A 21,372-nucleotide genomic window follows, 5' to 3' on the forward strand; every position below is an offset into this window, starting at 1 on the left:
GATAAAGCCATAAACATGTTTGTCTGAGTCTTCTATCAAAAGTTACAGCGATTTATATGAAGTTGTTCAAAAACGCTTTATTTCGCCAAGACAATGCGTTTCTCACTGTTACATGCATTTGAATGGGAAACTCGCCTGAGACAAAGTATAGGTTTTCATTATGTGAATAATTTTAAAATCTTAGCTCAAACGGCTGCAAAACCTGTTTGCCCAGCACGGGGACATTGAGTTCTATAAGATAAAGCCATAAACATGTTTGTCTGAGTCTTCTATCAAAAGTTACAGCGATTTATATGAAGTTGTACAAAAACGCTTTATTTTGCCAAGACAATGCGTTTCTCACTGTTACATGCATTTGAATGGGAAACTCGCCTGAGACAAAGTATAGGTTTTCATTATGTGAATAATTTGAAAATCTTAGCTCAAACGGCTGCAAAACCTGTTCTGTTTGCCCAGCACGGGGATATTGAGTTCTATAAGATAAAGCCATAAACATGTTTGTCTGAGTCTTCTATCAAAGGTTACAGCGATTTATATGAAGTTGTACAAAAACGCTTTATTTCGCCAAGACAGTGTGTTTCTCACTGTTACATGCATTTGAATGGGAAACTCGCCTGAGACAAAGTATAGGTTTTCATTATGTGAATAATTTTAAAATCTTAGCTCAAACGGCTGCAAAACCTGTTCTGTTTGCCCAGCACGGGGATATTGAGTTCTATAAGATAAAGCCATAAACATGTTTGTCTGAGTCTTCTATCAAAAGTTACAGCGATTTATATGAAGTTGTTCAAAAACGCTTTATTTCGCCAAGACAATGCGTTTCTCACTGTTACATGCATTTGAATGGGAAACTCGCCTGAGACAAAGTATAGGTTTTCATTATGTGAATAATTTTAAAATCTTAGCTCAAACGGCTGCAAAACCTGTTCTGTTTGCCCAGCACGGGGATATTGAGTTCTATAAGATAAAGCCATAAACATGTTTGTCTGAGTCTTCTATGAAAAGTTACAGCGATTTATATGAAGTTGTTCAAAAACGCTTTATTTCGCCAAGACAATGCGTTTCTCACTGTTACATGCATTTGAATGGGAAACTCGCCTGAGACAAAGTATAGGTTTTCATTATGTGAATAATTTGAAAATCTTAGCTCAAACGGCTGCAAAACCTGTTTGCCCAGCACGGGGACATTGAGTTCTATAAGATAAAGCCATAAACATGTGTGTCTGCATCTTCTATCAAAGGTTACAGCGATTTATATGAAGTTGTACAAAAACGCTTTATTTTGCCAAGACAATGCGTTTCTCACTGTTACATGCATTTGAATGGGAAACTCGCCTGAGACAAAGTATAGGTTTTCATTATGTGAATAATTTTAAAATCTTAGCTCAAACGGCTGCAAAACCTGTTCTGTTTGCCCAGCACGGGGATATTGAGTTCTATAAGATAAAGCCATAAACATGTTTGTCTGAGTCTTCTATGAAAAGTTACAGCGATTTATATGAAGTTGTTCAAAAACGCTTTATTTCGCCAAGACAATGCGTTTCTCACTGTTACATGCATTTGAATGGGAAACTCGCCTGAGACAAAGTATAGGTTTTCATTATGTGAATAATTTGAAAATCTTAGCTCAAACGGCTGCAAAACCTGTTTGCCCAGCACGGGGACATTGAGTTCTATAAGATAAAGCCATAAACATGTGTGTCTGCATCTTCTATCAAAGGTTACAGCGATTTATATGAAGTTGTACAAAAACGCTTTATTTTGCCAAGACAATGCGTTTCTCACTGTTACATGCATTTGAATGGGAAACTCGCCTGAGACAAAGTATAGGTTTTCATTATGTGAATAATTTTAAAATCTTAGCTCAAACGGCTGCAAAACCTGTTTGCCCAGCACGGGGATATTGAGTTCTATAAGATAAAGCCATAAACATGTTTGTCTGAGTCTTCTATCAAAAGTTACAGCGATTTATATGAAGTTGTTCAAAAACGCTTTATTTCGCCAAGACAATGCGTTTCTCACTGTTACATGCATTTGAATGGGAAACTCGCCTGAAACAAAGTATAGGTTTTCATTATGTGAATAATTTTAAAATCTTAGCTCAAACGGCTGCAAAACCTGTTTGCCCAGCACGGGGATATTGAGTTCTATAAGATAAAGCCATAAACATGTTTGTCTGAGTCTTCTATCAAAAGTTACAGCGATTTATATGAAGTTGTTCAAAAACGCTTTATTTTGCCAAGACAATGCGTTTCTCACTGTTACATGCATTTGAATGGGAAACTCGCCTGAGACAAAGTATAGGTTTTCATTATGTGAATAATTTTAAAATCTTAGCTCAAACGGCTGCAAAACCTGTTTGCCCAGCACGGGGACATTGAGTTCTATAAGATAAAGCCATAAACATGTGTGTCTGCGTCTTCTATCAAAGGTTACAGCGATTTATATGAAGTTGTACAAAAACGCTTTATTTTGCCAAGACAATGCGTTTCTCACTGTTACATGCATTTGAATGGGAAACTCGCCTGAGACAAAGTATAGGTTTTCAATATGTGAATAATTTTAAAGTCTTAGCTCAAACGGCTGCAAAACCTGTTCTGTTTGCCCAGCACGGGGATATTGAGTTCTATAAGATAAAGCCATAAACATGTTTGTCTGAGTCTTCTATCAAAAGTTACAGCGATTTATATGAAGTTGTTCAAAAACGCTTTATTTCGCCAAGACAATGCGTTTCTCACTGTTACATGCATTTGAATGGGAAACTCGCCTGAGACAAAGTATAGGTTTTCAATATGTGAATAATTTTAAAGTCTTAGCTCAAACGGCTGCAAAACCTGTTCTGTTTGCCCAGCACGGGGATATTGAGTTCTATAAGATAAAGCCATAAACATGTTTGTCTGAGTCTTCTATCAAAAGTTACAGCGATTTATATGAAGTTGTTCAAAAACGCTTTATTTCGCCAAGACAGTGCGTTTCTCACTGTTACATGCATTTGAATGGGAAACTCGCCTGAGACAAAGTATAGGTTTTCATTATGTGAATAATTTTAAAATCTTAGCTCAAACGGCTGCAAAACCTGTTTGCCCAGCACGGGGATATTGAGTTCTATAAGATAAAGCCATAAACATGTTTGTCTGAGTCTTCTATCAAAGGTTACAGCGATTTATATGAAGTTGTACAAAAACGCTTTATTTCGCCAAGACAGTGTGTTTCTCACTGTTACATGCATTTGAATGGGAAACTCGCCTGAGACAAAGTATAGGTTTTCATTATGTGAATAATTTTAAAATCTTAGCTCAAACAGCTGCAAATCCTGTTTGCCCAGCACGGGGACCTTGAGTTCTATAAGATAAAGCCATAAACATGTTTGTCTGAGTCTTCTATCAAAAGTTACAGCGATTTATATGAAGTTGTTCAAAAACGCTTTATTTCGCCAAGACAATGCGTTTCTCACTGTTACATGCATTTGAATGGGAAACTCGCCTGAGACAAAGTATAGGTTTTCATTATGTGAATAATTTTAAAATCTTAGCTCAAACGGCTGCAAAACCTGTTTGCCCAGCACGGGGACATTGAGTTCTATAAGATAAAGCCATAAACATGTTTGTCTGAGTCTTCTATCAAAAGTTACAGCGATTTATATGAAGTTGTACAAAAACGCTTTATTTTGCCAAGACAATGCGTTTCTCACTGTTACATGCATTTGAATGGGAAACTCGCCTGAGACAAAGTATAGGTTTTCATTATGTGAATAATTTGAAAATCTTAGCTCAAACGGCTGCAAAACCTGTTCTGTTTGCCCAGCACGGGGATATTGAGTTCTATAAGATAAAGCCATAAACATGTTTGTCTGAGTCTTCTATCAAAGGTTACAGCGATTTATATGAAGTTGTACAAAAACGCTTTATTTCGCCAAGACAGTGTGTTTCTCACTGTTACATGCATTTGAATGGGAAACTCGCCTGAGACAAAGTATAGGTTTTCATTATGTGAATAATTTTAAAATCTTAGCTCAAACGGCTGCAAAACCTGTTCTGTTTGCCCAGCACGGGGATATTGAGTTCTATAAGATAAAGCCATAAACATGTTTGTCTGAGTCTTCTATCAAAAGTTACAGCGATTTATATGAAGTTGTTCAAAAACGCTTTATTTCGCCAAGACAATGCGTTTCTCACTGTTACATGCATTTGAATGGGAAACTCGCCTGAGACAAAGTATAGGTTTTCATTATGTGAATAATTTTAAAATCTTAGCTCAAACGGCTGCAAAACCTGTTCTGTTTGCCCAGCACGGGGATATTGAGTTCTATAAGATAAAGCCATAAACATGTTTGTCTGAGTCTTCTATGAAAAGTTACAGCGATTTATATGAAGTTGTTCAAAAACGCTTTATTTCGCCAAGACAATGCGTTTCTCACTGTTACATGCATTTGAATGGGAAACTCGCCTGAGACAAAGTATAGGTTTTCATTATGTGAATAATTTGAAAATCTTAGCTCAAACGGCTGCAAAACCTGTTTGCCCAGCACGGGGACATTGAGTTCTATAAGATAAAGCCATAAACATGTGTGTCTGCATCTTCTATCAAAGGTTACAGCGATTTATATGAAGTTGTACAAAAACGCTTTATTTTGCCAAGACAATGCGTTTCTCACTGTTACATGCATTTGAATGGGAAACTCGCCTGAGACAAAGTATAGGTTTTCATTATGTGAATAATTTTAAAATCTTAGCTCAAACGGCTGCAAAACCTGTTTGCCCAGCACGGGGATATTGAGTTCTATAAGATAAAGCCATAAACATGTTTGTCTGAGTCTTCTATCAAAAGTTACAGCGATTTATATGAAGTTGTTCAAAAACGCTTTATTTCGCCAAGACAATGCGTTTCTCACTGTTACATGCATTTGAATGGGAAACTCGCCTGAAACAAAGTATAGGTTTTCATTATGTGAATAATTTTAAAATCTTAGCTCAAACGGCTGCAAAACCTGTTTGCCCAGCACGGGGATATTGAGTTCTATAAGATAAAGCCATAAACATGTTTGTCTGAGTCTTCTATCAAAAGTTACAGCGATTTATATGAAGTTGTTCAAAAACGCTTTATTTTGCCAAGACAATGCGTTTCTCACTGTTACATGCATTTGAATGGGAAACTCGCCTGAGACAAAGTATAGGTTTTCATTATGTGAATAATTTTAAAATCTTAGCTCAAACGGCTGCAAAACCTGTTTGCCCAGCACGGGGACATTGAGTTCTATAAGATAAAGCCATAAACATGTGTGTCTGCGTCTTCTATCAAAGGTTACAGCGATTTATATGAAGTTGTACAAAAACGCTTTATTTTGCCAAGACAATGCGTTTCTCACTGTTACATGCATTTGAATGGGAAACTCGCCTGAGACAAAGTATAGGTTTTCAATATGTGAATAATTTTAAAGTCTTAGCTCAAACGGCTGCAAAACCTGTTCTGTTTGCCCAGCACGGGGATATTGAGTTCTATAAGATAAAGCCATAAACATGTTTGTCTGAGTCTTCTATCAAAAGTTACAGCGATTTATATGAAGTTGTTCAAAAACGCTTTATTTCGCCAAGACAATGCGTTTCTCACTGTTACATGCATTTGAATGGGAAACTCGCCTGAGACAAAGTATAGGTTTTCAATATGTGAATAATTTTAAAGTCTTAGCTCAAACAGCTGCAAAACCTGTTTGCCCAGCACGGGGATATTGAGTTCTATAAGATAAAGCCATAAACATGTTTGTCTGAGTCTTCTATCAAAAGTTACAGCGATTTATATGAAGTTGTTCAAAAACGCTTTATTTCGCCAAGACAATGCGTTTCTCACTGTTACATGCATTTGAATGGGAAACTCGCCTGAGACAAAGTATAGGTTTTCATTATGTGAATAATTTTAAAATCTTAGCTCAAACGGCTGCAAAACCTGTTCTGTTTGCCCAGCACGGGGATATTGAGTTCTATAAGATAAAGCCATAAACATGTTTGTCTGAGTCTTCTATCAAAGGTTACAGCGATTTATATGAAGTTGTACAAAAACGCTTTATTTCGCCAAGACAGTGTGTTTCTCACTGTTACATGCATTTGAATGGGAAACTCGCCTGAGACAAAGTATAGGTTTTCATTATGTGAATAATTTTAAAATCTTAGCTCAAACAGCTGCAAATCCTGTTTGCCCAGCACGGGGACCTTGAGTTCTATAAGATAAAGCCATAAACATGTTTGTCTGAGTCTTCTATCAAAAGTTACAGCGATTTATATGAAGTTGTTCAAAAACGCTTTATTTCGCCAAGACAATGCGTTTCTCACTGTTACATGCATTTGAATGGGAAACTCGCCTGAAACAAAGTATAGGTTTTCATTATGTGAATAATTTTAAAATCTTAGCTCAAACGGCTGCAAAACCTGTTTGCCCAGCACGGGGATATTGAGTTCTATAAGATAAAGCCATAAACATGTTTGTCTGAGTCTTCTATCAAAAGTTACAGCGATTTATATGAAGTTGTTCAAAAACGCTTTATTTCGCCAAGACAATGCGTTTCTCACTGTTACATGCATTTGAATGGGAAACTCGCCTGAGACAAAGTATAGGTTTTCATTATGTGAATAATTTGAAAATCTTAGCTCAAACGGCTGCAAAACCTGTTTGCCCAGCACGGGGACATTGAGTTCTATAAGATAAAGCCATAAACATGTGTGTCTGCATCTTCTATCAAAGGTTACAGTGATTTATATGAAGTTGTACAAAAACGCTTTATTTTGCCAAGACAATGCGTTTCTCACTGTTACATGCATTTGAATGGGAAACTCGCCTGAGACAAAGTATAGGTTTTCATTATGTGAATAATTTTAAAATCTTAGCTCAAACGGCTGCAAAACCTGTTTGCCCAGCACGGGGATATTGAGTTCTATAAGATAAAGCCATAAACATGTTTGTCTGAGTCTTCTATCAAAAGTTACAGCGATTTATATGAAGTTGTTCAAAAACGCTTTATTTCGCCAAGACAATGCGTTTCTCACTGTTACATGCATTTGAATGGGAAACTCGCCTGAAACAAAGTATAGGTTTTCATTATGTGAATAATTTTAAAATCTTAGCTCAAACGGCTGCAAAACCTGTTTGCCCAGCACGGGGATATTGAGTTCTATAAGATAAAGCCATAAACATGTTTGTCTGAGTCTTCTATCAAAAGTTACAGCGATTTATATGAAGTTGTTCAAAAACGCTTTATTTCGCCAAGACAATGCGTTTCTCACTGTTACATGCATTTGAATGGGAAACTCGCCTGAAACAAAGTATAGGTTTTCATTATGTGAATAATTTTAAAATCTTAGCTCAAACGGCTGCAAAACCTGTTTGCCCAGCACGGGGATATTGAGTTCTATAAGATAAAGCCATAAACATGTTTGTCTGAGTCTTCTATCAAAAGTTACAGCGATTTATATGAAGTTGTTCAAAAACGCTTTCTTTCGCCAAGACAGTGCGTTTCTCACTGTTACATGCATTTGAATGGGAAACTCGACCGAAACAAAGTATAGGTTTTCATTATGTGAATAATTTTAAAATCTTAGCTCAAACAGCTGCAAATCCTGTTTGCCCAGCACGGGGATATTGAGTTCTATAAGATAAAGCCATAAACATGTTTGTCTGAGTCTTCTATCAAAAGTTACAGCGATTTATATGAAGTTGTTCAAAAACGCTTTATTTCGCCAAGACAATGCGTTTCTCACTGTTACATGCATTTGAATGGGAAACTCGCCTGAGACAAAGTATAGGTTTTCATTATGTGAATAATTTTAAAATCTTAGCTCAAACGGCTGCAAAACCTGTTTGCCCAGCACGGGGATATTGAGTTCTATAAGATAAAGCCATAAACATGTTTGTCTGAGTCTTCTATCAAAAGTTACAGCGATTTATATGAAGTTGTTCAAAAACGCTTTATTTCGCCAAGACAGTGCGTTTCTCACTGTTACATGCATTTGAATGGGAAACTCGCCTGAGACAAAGTATAGGTTTTCATTATGTGAATAATTTTAAAATCTTAGCTCAAACGGCTGCAAAACCTGTTTGCCCAGCACGGGGATATTGAGTTCTATAAGATAAAGCCATAAACATGTTTGTCTGAGTCTTCTATCAAAGGTTACAGCGATTTATATGAAGTTGTACAAAAACGCTTTATTTCGCCAAGACAGTGTGTTTCTCACTGTTACATGCATTTGAATGGGAAACTCGCCTGAGACAAAGTATAGGTTTTCATTATGTGAATAATTTTAAAATCTTAGCTCAAACAGCTGCAAATCCTGTTTGCCCAGCACGGGGACCTTGAGTTCTATAAGATAAAGCCATAAACATGTTTGTCTGAGTCTTCTATCAAAAGTTACAGCGATTTATATGAAGTTGTTCAAAAACGCTTTATTTCGCCAAGACAATGCGTTTCTCACTGTTACATGCATTTGAATGGGAAACTCGCCTGAAACAAAGTATAGGTTTTCATTATGTGAATAATTTTAAAATCTTAGCTCAAACGGCTGCAAAACCTGTTTGCCCAGCACGGGGATATTGAGTTCTATAAGATAAAGCCATAAACATGTTTGTCTGAGTCTTCTATCAAAAGTTACAGCGATTTATATGAAGTTGTTCAAAAACGCTTTATTTCGCCAAGACAATGCGTTTCTCACTGTTACATGCATTTGAATGGGAAACTCGCCTGAGACAAAGTATAGGTTTTCATTATGTGAATAATTTGAAAATCTTAGCTCAAACGGCTGCAAAACCTGTTTGCCCAGCACGGGGACATTGAGTTCTATAAGATAAAGCCATAAACATGTGTGTCTGCATCTTCTATCAAAGGTTACAGTGATTTATATGAAGTTGTACAAAAACGCTTTATTTTGCCAAGACAATGCGTTTCTCACTGTTACATGCATTTGAATGGGAAACTCGCCTGAGACAAAGTATAGGTTTTCATTATGTGAATAATTTTAAAATCTTAGCTCAAACGGCTGCAAAACCTGTTTGCCCAGCACGGGGATATTGAGTTCTATAAGATAAAGCCATAAACATGTTTGTCTGAGTCTTCTATCAAAAGTTACAGCGATTTATATGAAGTTGTTCAAAAACGCTTTATTTCGCCAAGACAATGCGTTTCTCACTGTTACATGCATTTGAATGGGAAACTCGCCTGAAACAAAGTATAGGTTTTCATTATGTGAATAATTTTAAAATCTTAGCTCAAACGGCTGCAAAACCTGTTTGCCCAGCACGGGGATATTGAGTTCTATAAGATAAAGCCATAAACATGTTTGTCTGAGTCTTCTATCAAAAGTTACAGCGATTTATATGAAGTTGTTCAAAAACGCTTTATTTCGCCAAGACAATGCGTTTCTCACTGTTACATGCATTTGAATGGGAAACTCGCCTGAGACAAAGTATAGGTTTTCATTATGTGAATAATTTTAAAATCTTAGCTCAAACGGCTGCAAAACCTGTTTGCCCAGCACGGGGATATTGAGTTCTATAAGATAAAGCCATAAACATGTTTGTCTGAGTCTTCTATCAAAAGTTACAGCGATTTATATGAAGTTGTTCAAAAACGCTTTATTTTGCCAAGACAATGCGTTTCTCACTGTTACATGCATTTGAATGGGAAACTCGCCTGAGACAAAGTATAGGTTTTCATTATGTGAATAATTTTAAAATCTTAGCTCAAACAGCTGCAAAACCTGTTTGCCCAGCACGGGGATATTGAGTTCTATAAGATAAAGCCATAAACATGTTTGTCTGAGTCTTCTATCAAAAGTTACAGCGATTTATATGAAGTTGTTCAAAAACGCTTTATTTTGCCAAGACAATGCGTTTCTCACTGTTACATGCATTTGAATGGGAAACTCGCCTGAGACAAAGTATAGGTTTTCAATATGTGAATAATTTTAAAGTCTTAGCTCAAACGGCTGCAAAACCTGTTCTGTTTGCCCAGCACGGGGATATTGAGTTCTATAAGATAAAGCCATAAACATGTTTGTCTGAGTCTTCTATCAAAGGTTACAGCGATTTATATGAAGTTGTACAAAAACGCTTTATTTCGCCAAGACAGTGTGTTTCTCACTGTTACATGCATTTGAATGGGAAACTCGCCTGAGACAAAGTATAGGTTTTCATTATGTGAATAATTTTAAAATCTTAGCTCAAACGGCTGCAAAACCTGTTTGCCCAGCACGGGGATATTGAGTTCTATAAGATAAAGCCATAAACATGTTTGTCTGAGTCTTCTATCAAAGGTTACAGCGATTTATATGAAGTTGTACAAAAACGCTTTATTTCGCCAAGACAGTGTGTTTCTCACTGTTACATGCATTTGAATGGGAAACTCGCCTGAGACAAAGTATAGGTTTTCATTATGTGAATAATTTTAAAATCTTAGCTCAAACGGCTGCAAAACCTGTTCTGTTTGCCCAGCACGGGGATATTGAGTTCTATAAGATAAAGCCATAAACATGTTTGTCTGAGTCTTCTATCAAAAGTTACAGCGATTTATATGAAGTTGTTCAAAAACGCTTTATTTCGCCAAGACAATGCGTTTCTCACTGTTACATGCATTTGAATGGGAAACTCGCCTGAGACAAAGTATAGGTTTTCATTATGTGAATAATTTTAAAATCTTAGCTCAAACGGCTGCAAAACCTGTTCTGTTTGCCCAGCACGGGGATATTGAGTTCTATAAGATAAAGCCATAAACATGTTTGTCTGAGTCTTCTATCAAAAGTTACAGCGATTTATATGAAGTTGTTCAAAAACGCTTTATTTCGCCAAGACAATGCGTTTCTCACTGTTACATGCATTTGAATGGGAAACTCGCCTGAGACAAAGTATAGGTTTTCATTATGTGAATAATTTTAAAATCTTAGCTCAAACGGCTGCAAAACCTGTTTGCCCAGCACGGGGATATTGAGTTCTATAAGATAAAGCCATAAACATGTTTGTCTGAGTCTTCTATCAAAAGTTACAGCGATTTATATGAAGTTGTTCAAAAACGCTTTATTTCGCCAAGACAGTGCGTTTCTCACTGTTACATGCATTTGAATGGGAAACTCGCCTGAGACAAAGTATAGGTTTTCATTATGTGAATAATTTTAAAATCTTAGCTCAAACGGCTGCAAAACCTGTTTGCCCAGCACGGGGATATTGAGTTCTATAAGATAAAGCCATAAACATGTTTGTCTGAGTCTTCTATCAAAGGTTACAGCGATTTATATGAAGTTGTACAAAAACGCTTTATTTCGCCAAGACAGTGTGTTTCTCACTGTTACATGCATTTGAATGGGAAACTCGCCTGAAACAAAGTATAGGTTTTCATTATGTGAATAATTTTAAAATCTTAGCTCAAACGGCTGCAAAACCTGTTTGCCCAGCACGGGGATATTGAGTTCTATAAGATAAAGCCATAAACATGTTTGTCTGAGTCTTCTATCAAAAGTTACAGCGATTTATATGAAGTTGTTCAAAAACGCTTTATTTCGCCAAGACAATGCGTTTCTCACTGTTACATGCATTTGAATGGGAAACTCGCCTGAGACAAAGTATAGGTTTTCATTATGTGAATAATTTTAAAATCTTAGCTCAAACGGCTGCAAAACCTGTTCTGTTTGCCCAGCACGGGGATATTGAGTTCTATAAGATAAAGCCATAAACATGTTTGTCTGAGTCTTCTATCAAAAGTTACAGCGATTTATATGAAGTTGTTCAAAAACGCTTTATTTCGCCAAGACAATGCGTTTCTCACTGTTACATGCATTTGAATGGGAAACTCGCCTGAGACAAAGTATAGGTTTTCATTATGTGAATAATTTTAAAATCTTAGCTCAAACGGCTGCAAAACCTGTTCTGTTTGCCCAGCACGGGGATATTGAGTTCTATAAGATAAAGCCATAAACATGTTTGTCTGAGTCTTCTATCAAAAGTTACAGCGATTTATATGAAGTTGTTCAAAAACGCTTTATTTCGCCAAGACAATGCGTTTCTCACTGTTACATGCATTTGAATGGGAAACTCGCCTGAGACAAAGTATAGGTTTTCATTATGTGAATAATTTTAAAATCTTAGCTCAAACGGCTGCAAAACCTGTTTGCCCAGCACGGGGATATTGAGTTCTATAAGATAAAGCCATAAACATGTTTGTCTGAGTCTTCTATCAAAAGTTACAGCGATTTATATGAAGTTGTTCAAAAACGCTTTATTTCGCCAAGACAATGCGTTTCTCACTGTTACATGCATTTGAATGGGAAACTCGCCTGAGACAAAGTATAGGTTTTCATTATGTGAATAATTTTAAAATCTTAGCTCAAACGGCTGCAAAACCTGTTCTGTTTGCCCAGCACGGGGATATTGAGTTCTATAAGATAAAGCCATAAACATGTTTGTCTGAGTCTTCTATCAAAAGTTACAGCGATTTATATGAAGTTGTTCAAAAACGCTTTATTTCGCCAAGACAATGCGTTTCTCACTGTTACATGCATTTGAATGGGAAACTCGCCTGAGACAAAGTATAGGTTTTCATTATGTGAATAATTTTAAAATCTTAGCTCAAACGGCTGCAAAACCTGTTTGCCCAGCACGGGGATATTGAGTTCTATAAGATAAAGCCATAAACATGTTTGTCTGAGTCTTCTATCAAAAGTTACAGCGATTTATATGAAGTTGTTCAAAAACGCTTTATTTCGCCAAGACAGTGCGTTTCTCACTGTTACATGCATTTGAATGGGAAACTCGCCTGAGACAAAGTATAGGTTTTCATTATGTGAATAATTTTAAAATCTTAGCTCAAACGGCTGCAAAACCTGTTTGCCCAGCACGGGGATATTGAGTTCTATAAGATAAAGCCATAAACATGTTTGTCTGAGTCTTCTATCAAAGGTTACAGCGATTTATATGAAGTTGTACAAAAACGCTTTATTTCGCCAAGACAGTGTGTTTCTCACTGTTACATGCATTTGAATGGGAAACTCGCCTGAGACAAAGTATAGGTTTTCATTATGTGAATAATTTTAAAATCTTAGCTCAAACAGCTGCAAATCCTGTTTGCCCAGCACGGGGACCTTGAGTTCTATAAGATAAAGCCATAAACATGTTTGTCTGAGTCTTCTATCAAAAGTTACAGCGATTTATATGAAGTTGTTCAAAAACGCTTTATTTCGCCAAGACAATGCGTTTCTCACTGTTACATGCATTTGAATGGGAAACTCGCCTGAAACAAAGTATAGGTTTTCATTATGTGAATAATTTTAAAATCTTAGCTCAAACGGCTGCAAAACCTGTTTGCCCAGCACGGGGATATTGAGTTCTATAAGATAAAGCCATAAACATGTTTGTCTGAGTCTTCTATCAAAAGTTACAGCGATTTATATGAAGTTGTTCAAAAACGCTTTATTTCGCCAAGACAATGCGTTTCTCACTGTTACATGCATTTGAATGGGAAACTCGCCTGAGACAAAGTATAGGTTTTCATTATGTGAATAATTTTAAAATCTTAGCTCAAACGGCTGCAAAACCTGTTCTGTTTGCCCAGCACGGGGATATTGAGTTCTATAAGATAAAGCCATAAACATGTTTGTCTGAGTCTTCTATCAAAAGTTACAGCGATTTATATGAAGTTGTTCAAAAACGCTTTATTTCGCCAAGACAATGCGTTTCTCACTGTTACATGCATTTGAATGGGAAACTCGCCTGAGACAAAGTATAGGTTTTCATTATGTGAATAATTTTAAAATCTTAGCTCAAACGGCTGCAAAACCTGTTTGCCCAGCACGGGGACCTTGAGTTCTATAAGATAAAGCCATAAACATGTTTGTCTGAGTCTTCTATCAAAAGTTACAGCGATTTATATGAAGTTGTTCAAAAACGCTTTATTTCGCCAAGACAATGCGTTTCTCACTGTTACATGCATTTGAATGGGAAACTCGCCTGAAACAAAGTATAGGTTTTCATTATGTGAATAATTTTAAAATCTTAGCTCAAACGGCTGCAAAACCTGTTTGCCCAGCACGGGGATATTGAGTTCTATAAGATAAAGCCATAAACATGTTTGTCTGAGTCTTCTATCAAAAGTTACAGCGATTTATATGAAGTTGTTCAAAAACGCTTTATTTCGCCAAGACAATGCGTTTCTCACTGTTACATGCATTTGAATGGGAAACTCGCCTGAGACAAAGTATAGGTTTTCATTATGTGAATAATTTTAAAATCTTAGCTCAAACGGCTGCAAAACCTGTTTGCCCAGCACGGGGATATTGAGTTCTATAAGATAAAGCCATAAACATGTTTGTCTGAGTCTTCTATCAAAAGTTACAGCGATTTATATGAAGTTGTACAAAAACGCTTTATTTTGCCAAGACAATGCGTTTCTCACTGTTACATGCATTTGAATGGGAAACTCGCCTGAGACAAAGTATAGGTTTTCATTATGTGAATAATTTTAAAATCTTAGCTCAAACGGCTGCAAAACCTGTTCTGTTTGCCCAGCACGGGGATATTGAGTTCTATAAGATAAAGCCATAAACATGTTTGTCTGAGTCTTCTATCAAAGGTTACAGCGATTTATATGAAGTTGTACAAAAACGCTTTATTTCGCCAAGACAGTGTGTTTCTCACTGTTACATGCATTTGAATGGGAAACTCGCCTGAGACAAAGTATAGGTTTTCATTATGTGAATAATTTTAAAATCTTAGCTCAAACGGCTGCAAAACCTGTTCTGTTTGCCCAGCACGGGGATATTGAGTTCTATAAGATAAAGCCATAAACATGTTTGTCTGAGTCTTCTATCAAAAGTTACAGCGATTTATATGAAGTTGTTCAAAAACGCTTTATTTCGCCAAGACAATGCGTTTCTCACTGTTACATGCATTTGAATGGGAAACTCGCCTGAGACAAAGTATAGGTTTTCATTATGTGAATAATTTTAAAATCTTAGCTCAAACGGCTGCAAAACCTGTTCTGTTTGCCCAGCACGGGGATATTGAGTTCTATAAGATAAAGCCATAAACATGTTTGTCTGAGTCTTCTATGAAAAGTTACAGCGATTTATATGAAGTTGTTCAAAAACGCTTTATTTCGCCAAGACAATGCGTTTCTCACTGTTACATGCATTTGAATGGGAAACTCGCCTGAGACAAAGTATAGGTTTTCATTATGTGAATAATTTGAAAATCTTAGCTCAAACGGCTGCAAAACCTGTTTGCCCAGCACGGGGACATTGAGTTCTATAAGATAAAGCCATAAACATGTGTGTCTGCATCTTCTATCAAAGGTTACAGCGATTTATATGAAGTTGTACAAAAACGCTTTATTTTGCCAAGACAATGCGTTTCTCACTGTTACATGCATTTGAATGGGAAACTCGCCTGAGACAAAGTATAGGTTTTCATTATGTGAATAATTTTAAAATCTTAGCTCAAACGGCTGCAAAACCTGTTTGCCCAGCACGGGGATATTGAGTTCTATAAGATAAAGCCATAAACATGTTTGTCTGAGTCTTCTATCAAAAGTTACAGCGATTTATATGAAGTTGTTCAAAAACGCTTTATTTCGCCAAGACAATGCGTTTCTCACTGTTACATGCATTTGAATGGGAAACTCGCCTGAGACAAAGTATAGGTTTTCAATATGTGAATAATTTTAAAGTCTTAGCTCAAACGGCTGCAAAACCTGTTCTGTTTGCCCAGCACGGGGATATTGAGTTCTATAAGATAAAGCCATAAACATGTTTGTCTGAGTCTTCTATCAAAAGTTACAGCGATTTATATGAAGTTGTTCAAAAACGCTTTATTTCGCCAAGACAATGCGTTTCTCACTGTTACATGCATTTGAATGGGAAACTCGCCTGAGACAAAGTATAGGTTTTCAATATGTGAATAATTTTAAAGTCTTAGCTCAAACAGCTGCAAAACCTGTTTGCCCAGCACGGGGATATTGAGTTCTATAAGATAAAGCCATAAACATGTTTGTCTGAGTCTTCTATCAAAAGTTACAGCGATTTATATGAAGTTGTTCAAAAACGCTTTATTTCGCCAAGACAATGCGTTTCTCACTGTTACATGCATTTGAATGGGAAACTCGCCTGAGACAAAGTATAGGTTTTCATTATGTGAATAATTTTAAAATCTTAGCTCAAACGGCTGCAAAACCTGTTCTGTTTGCCCAGCACGGGGATATTGAGTTCTATAAGATAAAGCCATAAACATGTTTGTCTGAGTCTTCTATCAAAAGTTACAGCGATTTATATGAAGTTGTTCAAAAACGCTTTATTTCGCCAAGACAATGCGTTTCTCACTGTTACATGCATTTGAATGGGAAACTCGCCTGAGACAAAGTATAGGTTTTCATTATGTGAATAATTTTAAAATCTTAGCTCAAACGGCTGCAAAACCTGTTTGCCCAGCACGGGGATATTGAGTTCTATAAGATAAAGCCATAAACATGTTTGTCTGAGTCTTCTATCAAAAGTTACAGCGATTTATATGAAGTTGTTCAAAAACGCTTTATTTCGCCAAGACAATGCGTTTCTCACTGTTACATGCATTTGAATGGGAAACTCGACCGAAACAAAGTATAGGTTTTCATTATGTGTATAACTTGAAAATCTTAGCTCAAACAGCTGCAAATCCTGTTTTCCCAGCACGGGGACCTTGAGTTCTATAAGATAAAGCCATAAACATGTTTGTCTGAGTCTTCTATCAAAAGTTACAGCTATTTATATGAAGTTGTACAAAAACGCTTTCTTTCGCCAAGACAGTGCGTTTCTCACTGTTACATGCATTTGAATGGGGAACTCGACCGAAACAAAGTATAGGTTTTCATTATGTGAATAATTTTAAAATCTTAGCTCAAACGGCTGCAAAACCTGTTCTGTTTGCCCAGCACGGGGATATTGAGTTCTATAAGATAAAGCCATAAACATGTTTGTCTGAGTCTTCTATCAAAAGTTACAGCGATTTATATGAAGTTGTTCAAAAACGCTTTATTTCGCCAAGACAATGCGTTTCTCACTGTTACATGCATTTGAATGGGAAACTCGCCTGAAACAAAGTATAGGTTTTCATTATGTGAATAATTTTAAAATCTTAGCTCAAACGGCTGCAAAAACTGTTCTGTTTGCCCAGCACGGGGATATTGAGTTCTATAAGATAAAGCCATAAACATGTTTGTCTGAGTCTTCTATCAAAAGTTACAGCGATTTATATGAAGTTGTACAAAAACGCTTTCTTTCGCCAAGACAGTGCGTTTCTCACTGTTACATGCATTTGAATGGGGAACTCGACCGAAACAAAGTATAGGTTTTCATTATGTGAATAATTTTAAAATCTTAGCTCAAACGGCTGCAAAACCTGTTCTGTTTGCCCAGCACGGGGATATTGAGTTCTATAAGATAAAGCCATAAACATGTTTGTCTGAGTCTTCTATCAAAAGTTACAGCGATTTATATGAAGTTGTACAAAAACGCTTTCTTTCGCCAAGACAGTGCGTTTCTCACTGTTACATGCATTTGAATGGGGAACTCGACCGAAACAAAGTATAGGTTTTCATTATGTGTATAACTTGAAAATCTTAGCTCAAACAGCTGCAAATCCTGTTTTCCCAGCACGGGGACCTTGAGTTCTATAAGATAAAGCCATAAACATGTGTATCCGAGTCTTCTATCAAAAGTTACAGCTAACTTCATGAATTTGTACAAAAACGCTTTCTTTCGCCAAGACAGTGCGTTTCTCACTGTTACATGCATTTGAATGGGGAACTCGACCGAAACAAAGTATAGGTTTTCATTATGTGTATAACTTGAAAATCTTAGCTCGAACAGCTGCAAAACCTGTTTTCCTAGCACGGGGACCTTGAGTTCTATAAGATAAAGCCATAAACATGTTTGTCTGAGTCTTCTATCAAAAGTTACAGCTAACTTCATGAAGTTGTACAAAAACGCTTTCTTTCGCCAAGACAGTGCGTTTCTCACTGTTACATGCATTTGAATGGGGAACTCGACCGAAACAAAGTATAGGTTTTCATTATGTGTATAACTTGAAAATCTTAGCTCAAACAGCTGCAAATCCTGTTTTCCCAGCACGGGGACCTTGAGTTCTATAAGATAAAGCCATAAACATGTTTGTCTGAGTCTTCTATCAAAAGTTACAGCTATTTATATGAAGTTGTACAAAAACGCTTTCTTTCGCCAAGACAGTGCGTTTCTCACTGTTACATGCATTTGAATGGGGAACTCGACCGAAACAAAGTATAGGTTTTCATTATGTGTATAACTTGAAAATCTTAGCTCAAACAGCTGCAAATCCTGTTTTCCCAGCACGGGGACCTTGAGTTCTATAAGATAAAGCCATAAACATGTTTGTCTGAGTCTTCTATCAAAAGTTACAGCTATTTATATGAAGTTGTACAAAAACGCTTTCTTTCGCCAAGACAGTGCGTTTCTCACTGTTACATGCATTTGAATGGGGAACTCGACCGAAACAAAGTATAGGTTTTCATTATGTGTATAACTTGAAAATCTTAGCTCAAACAGCTGCAAATCCTGTTTTCCCAGCACGGGGACCTTGAGTTCTATAAGATAAAGCCATAAACATGTGTATCCGAGTCTTCTATCAAAAGTTACAGCTAACTTCATGAATTTGTACAAAAACGCTTTCTTTCGCCAAGACAGTGCGTTTCTCACTGTTACATGCATTTGAATGGGAAACTCGCCTGAGACAAAGTATAGGTTTTCATTATGTGAATAATTTTAAAATCTTAGCTCAAACGGCTGCAAAACCTGTTCTGTTTGCCCAGCACGGGGATATTGAGTTCTATAAGATAAAGCCATAAACATGTTTGTCTGAGTCTTCTATCAAAAGTTACAGCTATTTATATGAAGTTGTACAAAAACGCTTTCTTTCGCCAAGACAGTGCGTTTCTCACTGTTACATGCATTTGAATGGGGAACTCGACCGAAACAAAGTATAGGTTTTCATTATGTGTATAACTTGAAAATCTTAGCTCGAACAGCTGCAAAACCTGTTTTCCTAGCACGGGGACCTTGAGTTCTATAAGATAAAGCCATAAACATGTTTGTCTGAGTCTTCTATCAAAAGTTACAGCTAACTTCATGAAGTTGTACAAAAACGCTTTCTTTCGCCAAGACAGTGCGTTTCTCACTGTTACATGCATTTGAATGGGGAACTCGACCGAAACAAAGTATAGGTTTTCATTATGTGTATAACTTGAAAATCTTAGCTCAAACAGCTGCAAATCCTGTTTTCCCAGCACGGGGACCTTGAGTTCTATAAGATATAGCCATAAACATGTTTGTCTGAGTCTTCTATCAAAAGTTACAGCTATTTATATGAAGTTGTACAAAAACGCTTTCTTTCGCCAAGACAGTGCGTTTCTCACTGTTACATGCATTTGAATGGGGAACTCGACCGAAACAAAGTATAGGTTTTCATTATGTGTATAACTTGAAAATCTTAGCTCAAACAGCTGCAAATCCTGTTTTCCCAGCACGGGGACCTTGAGTTCTATAAGATAAAGCCATAAACATGTTTGTCTGAGTCTTCTATCAAAAGTTACAGCTATTTATATGAAGTTGTACAAAAACGCTTTCTTTCGCCAAGACAGTGCGTTTCTCACTGTTACATGCATTTGAATGGGGAACTCGACCGAAACAAAGTATAGGTTTTCATTATGTGTATAACTTGAAAATCTTAGCTCAAACAGCTGCAAATCCTGTTTTCCCAGCACGGGGACCTTGAGTTCTATAAGATAAAGCCATAAACATGTGTATCCGAGTCTTCTATCAAAAGTTACAGCTAACTTCATGAATTTGTACAAAAACGCTTTCTTTCGCCAAGACAGTGCGTTTCTCACTGTTACATGCATTTGAATGGGGAACTCGACCGAAACAAAGTATAGGTTTTCATTATGTGTATAACTTGAAAATCTTAGCTCAAACAGCTGCAAATCCTGTTTTCCCAGCACGGGGACCTTGAGTTCTATAAGATAAAGCCATAAACATGTGTATCGGAGTCTTCTATCAAAAGTTACAGCTAACTTCATGAAGTTGTACAAAAACGCTTTCTTTCGCCAAGACAGTGCGTTTCTCACTGTTACATGCATATGAATGGGGAACTCGACCGAAACAAAGTATAGGTTTTCATTATGTGTATAACTTGAAAATCTTAGCTCAAACAGCTGCAAATCCTGTTTTCCTAGCACGGGGACCTTGAGTTCTATAAGATAAAGCCATAAACATGTTTGTCTGAGTCTTCTATCAAAAGTTACAGCTATTTATATGAAGTTGTACAAAAACGCTTTCTTTCGCCAAGACAGTGCGTTTCTCACTGTTACATGCATTTGAATGGGGAACTCGACCGAAACAAAGTATAGGTTTTCATTATGTGTATAACTTGAAAATCTTAGCTCAAACAGCTGCAAAACCTGTTTTCCTAGCACGGGGACCTTGAGTTCTATAAGATAAAGCCATAAACATGTGTATCCGAGTCTTCTATCAAAAGTTACAGCTAACTTCATGAAGTTGTACAAAAACGCTTTCTTTCGCCAAGACAATGCGTTTCTCACTGTTACATGCATTTGAATGGGAAACTCGCCTGAGACAAAGTATAGGTTTTCATTATGTGAATAATTTTAAAATCTTAGCTCAAACGGCTGCAAAACCTGTTCTGTTTGCCCAGCACGGGGATATTGAGTTCTATAAGATAAAGCCATAAACATGTTTGTCTGAGTCTTCTATCAAAAGTTACAGCTATTTATATGAAGTTGTACAAAAACGCTTTCTTTCGCCAAGACAGTGCGTTTCTCACTGTTACATGCATTTGAATGGGGAACTCGACCGAAACAAAGTATAGGTTTTCATTATGTGTATAACTTGAAAATCTTAGCTCGAACAGCTGCAAAACCTGTTTTCCTAGCACGGGGACCTTGAGTTCTATAAGATAAAGCCATAAACATGTTTGTCTGAGTCTTCTATCAAAAGTTACAGCTAACTTCATGAAGTTGTACAAAAACGCTTTCTTTCGCCAAGACAGTGCGTTTCTCACTGTTACATGCATTTGAATGGGGAACTCGACCGAAACAAAGTATAGGTTTTCATTATGTGTATAACTTGAAAATCTTAGCTCAAACAGCTGCAAATCCTGTTTTCCCAGCACGGGGACCTTGAGTTCTATAAGATATAGCCATAAACATGTTTGTCTGAGTCTTCTATCAAAAGTTACAGCTATTTATATGAAGTTGTACAAAAACGCTTTCTTTCGCCAAGACAGTGCGTTTCTCACTGTTACATGCATTTGAATGGGGAACTCGACCGA

This window comes from Rhamphochromis sp. 'chilingali' (assembly GCF_963969265.1).
Source record: "Rhamphochromis sp. 'chilingali' genome assembly, chromosome: 6".
Lineage (NCBI taxonomy): Eukaryota > Metazoa > Chordata > Actinopteri > Cichliformes > Cichlidae > Rhamphochromis > Rhamphochromis sp. 'chilingali'.